The 4,450-nt window shown below is 40.2% G+C and overlaps 1 long non-coding RNA gene across 1 annotated transcript; it reads right to left on the reverse strand.

Moving 5' to 3' along the window:
* Window positions 1-936: 936 nt before the first annotated feature.
* On the reverse strand, window positions 937-2,649 carry LOC146435777 (uncharacterized). Its single transcript, XR_014852380.1, has 3 exons — window positions 2,551-2,649; window positions 1,772-1,919; window positions 937-1,186 (listed from the first exon to the last, which is right to left on the reverse strand). It is a non-coding gene; the product is annotated as an uncharacterized LOC146435777 (long non-coding RNA).
* Window positions 2,650-4,450: the final 1,801 nt, after the last annotated feature.

A 4,450-nucleotide genomic window follows, 5' to 3' on the forward strand; every position in this document is an offset into this window, starting at 1 on the left:
CCAGAGACCACTTTCCCTACAGCCTGGGGAAATGAAATACTGTCTTCCTTCCAATAGCAAATAGGTAAAAGAGTTTCCCAAGAAAGTTGGGGAAAGAAGATTGTGTTCAACACAATTCCTATACCCAAAGAAGAATGGAGAGCTGTACTCTCAGCAGACCTCAGAAAATTCACTTCTTTCACCACCAGATTCCTGTTCCCAATGCTAACTCTAACCTCTCTGTTTCCCTTCCTTTCCACACAAGATTGAGTCACAGAATTTGATTTAAAGGATGTTTATTTCCATAACAAAAATGATCAGGGGGTCTAGAAAACATGACCTATGAGGAAAGATTGAAAGAATTGGGTTTGTTTAGTCTAGAGAAGAAAAGACTGAGGGGGAGACATGATAACAGCCTTCAACTATGTAAAAGGTTGTTGCAGATAGGAAGGTAATAAATTGTTCTCCACATCCACTGGGTATAAGACAAGAAATAATGGGTTTAAATTGCAGCAAGGAGGATATAGGTCAAACATTAGACTCGTTTCCTAAGAGGAAGGACAGGTGAGAACTGGAGTAAATTAGTCAAGGAGTTACAGACACTCCTGTCACCAGGAATGGCTCAGACCTGGCAAATCTTGCCTTGAGGTAGAGGGACAGATCAACTCTCAAGGTTCTGTCTTCCCCTTTTACTACTGGTCTATACTTATTCCAGTCAAAATGATCAAAAGTATATTTGTTCCAAAGAATGGAAAGAGAAAATCTTTCTTGAGCCCTCCCAGAGATTTTTCCTACTGGTTTTATCTATAGTTGCAGTGCATTTGAAGGCATCCACATTCATTTCTATTTAGACAATTAATTAAAGGATGGTTTTTACAGGCCTATCCCCCTGCATGTGTTTTCTGTTGGGGTTCGTGCTATAAAATGATGTCTGCACTCTGTTCAAGAGCTTTCCTCCAGGTAAGACAACAACCCCACAACCATCAGCCCCAGAGCATGGGTTGGGTTTGGGTTTTGAATCTCAGCTCTGCTTGTATCAGTTGTGTCAACCCCTCCAGTTCACCTCCCTGCAAAGGACAATGGAGTAAAAAATCAACCTCTCTGGCCAATGAAGAAAAGGTGCTATGGACAGCAAGGAAACATTTTCTTTTGCATTTCATGGAAGCAAAATAGTTCTGGATCCACTTATGACTTTACTGTGTGTCATCTGCAAAGCAAAATTAGCAAAACAGCAACATGAGGCACAGTATCTTCTGCCATTTATACCTTAATAAAGTTTTTATGATGCACTTTCTTCATTATTTTAATTTATTTTCAAATGGCAATAAATTATCTTACCTGTGGAGGTCTGTGTTGCCATCATACTTGAGGACAACCACTATAATTCAATCTGATTAAAATGTTTCAAATAGCTATTCCAGTTACCAGTAAACACAGTTTTAGAGTGGTCATACCTAAAAGTATATTGTATCAAGCCCAGCTGAAATTTACCCTCCATAAAAACAAAATAAAATCCGAAGAAGGCAAGAATATTTGTAAGAACCTTTTTAAAAAATGTTCTGATTGTTCATCTGAAATGAATTTTTAAAACTGTTGGCATAAGTGCATTTCTAAAGTGGTTTATGCATACACACATCTCCATGTATATGTAACCTACCAAAAATAAATGGAACATTTTATTTCAGGCCAAATAAACACTTAGTACAGTACCAAGAGATTATATATTTAAGGGAAATTATTTTCTCCCTATGTTCATACTATTAAACATATGCAGACAACAATAGCACTCAACATTTCTCAGAAGGTGTTGTTCCTTCAGGTTTCCTGCTCATCTTCCTATAGAAAAGCTGTGAATCCTACAGGTCCTGCTCAACTGGTCTGGTCTGATAACAGGGTTTGTCTCCATCTGCTGGTGTTTCAGCTTTTAGAGCCTCAAACATCTGAAAAATAGTCATATTTTTGAAAAGATTTGAGAAATTCAGGACATGGTCCTCAATAAGTTCTCTGATTCCTAATTATTATTACTGAGACCAAGTACTGTCTGTCGGGCTGGATGCCATTAAGTAAAATCATGTTGATATATGGATGCTGATGATGAATTGATTTATCTCTTCTCACCCTGATTTGAGATTATTTTTTCTTCTGATATTGGGTAATCTCCTGCTTGAATCAACCCCCCAGGGAAGGTGACAGATTTACACCCAGGGTAAAACCCCACATCATCACCACCCAAGTCACCAACCATGGAGCACAAGTGTCCATCTGCGAGACTTGATCCTTTGACTTTGGACTGCCCAAATCAGCAGGAATAATCCCATTAGACAGGGCTGCTTCCCTGCACTGATGCCAAAATGTGACAAGTGGAATGAGATGATCTCTAAGGTCCCTTCCAACCCAAACCATTCTGGGATTCCAAGTGCAGGAACAGATACCTCTCATTGTGCTATCTGAAGCTCTGAAAGGCAAATCTCATCCCATACTCCAGATATTAACTGCACCCCACGGGCTTTTTCCCTCAGATTAGCATGAAATTCTTGTCTTCCAGCTGGATTTAGCTGGTGAAGAACCTACCTGAGGTCTCTGCCAGCAAGGCACAAACATTTGCAGTGATCTGGCAGCACATCTAGAAGCTGGGGAGCTGATACACGATACCTTGTGCACATCACATGGCAGGATTCATCTTACCTAACTCTATCCACCTGAGAGGCAGCCTCAGCCCTGAGCCAGTCATTTTAGCTCCCTGAGCACCCAGCAGAGAGATGCATTTCCAGAGGGCAACTTATTCCATGACTTCAAGACACCTGTCTTTGGCAAGATAAATCCAACCCTAAGAAAACATTGTCACCTGCATTTTTTTTTTCACTTCAAAATAAAAGATCACTGTCAGCCTTCCCACCTGGCAAACAGCAGATCAGATCTGGACTCCACATTCATCTGATGAGCAAGTGAGGCTCTGGAGAAGGCAATGGAAATGCTCTGAATTACTTCAGCTGAAAACTACTACTTGCCTGGGTCAGAACAACTACCAAGGCTCCCCTGGCCTGATCCTACAAAATTGAAATACTTTTGTCAAAGACATGTAGGAAAAGCTAATCAGAGCAAAGGTTTGATGGATCCAATCTCCTGCTTTCAGTGTGAAAACAGAATCCTCCATGGAGCAGCTCCAGCAAAATCTCCTTGATGGGAAATGAAACATTAAAATTGTATGTTAAAGGCAGTGCTCACCAGGATATTCAGTTCCTGGGTATAGGAAATGGGTTTGTGTGTACATTATTCTTGATTAAAATGAGTCTCCTCGTGACTTGTTTCACCAGGGATTCTAAAGATGATGATCATTAAAGTCCTGTGTCAGGTCCTGCATAGGCTGCATTTACTTTTACATTTAAATGCCCACATGCACATAAATGCAGCCATCAGAGCACCATTACATCAAGAATATACTGTTACATCAAGATTTATTTAACTGAACCCCCCTAATTAGGTCATAAGGTATGATTAAGCAGTTGTTAACTGTGTCGTAAGGAAGTCCACAAAGGGAATGAAATATTTAAAACAGTAATAACATACCTATCCTGCTTTGCTATTTATGCACAGTTAAACACATAAAAACAAAGGAGCAACTCTTAATTACAAGGACAATTTATTTTGTTGACCTTCTTTTTGGGACACAAGCCAAACCCACTGGGGGTTGGTTTGGTGGTTGATCCGGTTGACTTTGCAGGGAAAATGTCCCAGGCCGTTGTTGGAGAGGCTGCAGTTTCTGCCTGGAAAGAGCAGAGCCTTTCACAGGGCTAATTTACAGCCTTCCCCAGTGGTCAAGGGCAGCCATGAAGTACACAAATTACAGTTAAAAATAGAGATGGCTTGATGGAATCTCATTCCGGTGGCTTCCAAAGGTGCGGGGCCAGAAACACAGACATCTCATTCCACGCTGCCTCTAAGTCCATTTTCTTTTTCTCCCTTTTTTTTTTTTTCTTTTTTTAATACTTTTCCCTTCGGATCCTGAGCTCCACTTCAGTTTTGAACTTCCATAGGAAGGCAGGAGGTTAAACCAAACTGCTAACTGTGTCTCTTCAAAACTGACATTTAATACAGGGTATAAATCACTGTGGGAGCCTGTTATTCCTTCAGGAATGCAATTACATAGGGTCAAATAAAACATGAAAGAACCCAACAAGTTTTAAAATGTAGTATGTTCTCAAAAGCAGGCAAGAAGGAATGCAAAGCAGTCCAAATATGCTAACATCCACATGGTGTCCTGTATGAGGGGGATTAGAAGGGAAGGTTTCTGCTCTTTAATGATTATGTTGTTAAGGGTAGGTTTGTTGCAGGTTCTTGCTGAATACCAACCCACTCGGGGAGCTTTGGGCAGATCACTGTATTTATTTAAAGCAGGTGTCTTTTATGTATCTCATTATTTTAATTGCCACCATAGTTGAGTTTAAGATACCATTTAGCACAAAATAGGATG

The sequence above is a fragment of the Lichenostomus cassidix genome, chromosome 5, assembly GCF_008360975.1.
Source record: "Lichenostomus cassidix isolate B80296 chromosome 5, HeHo_3.0, whole genome shotgun sequence".
Taxonomy (NCBI): Eukaryota; Metazoa; Chordata; class Aves; order Passeriformes; family Meliphagidae; genus Lichenostomus; species Lichenostomus cassidix.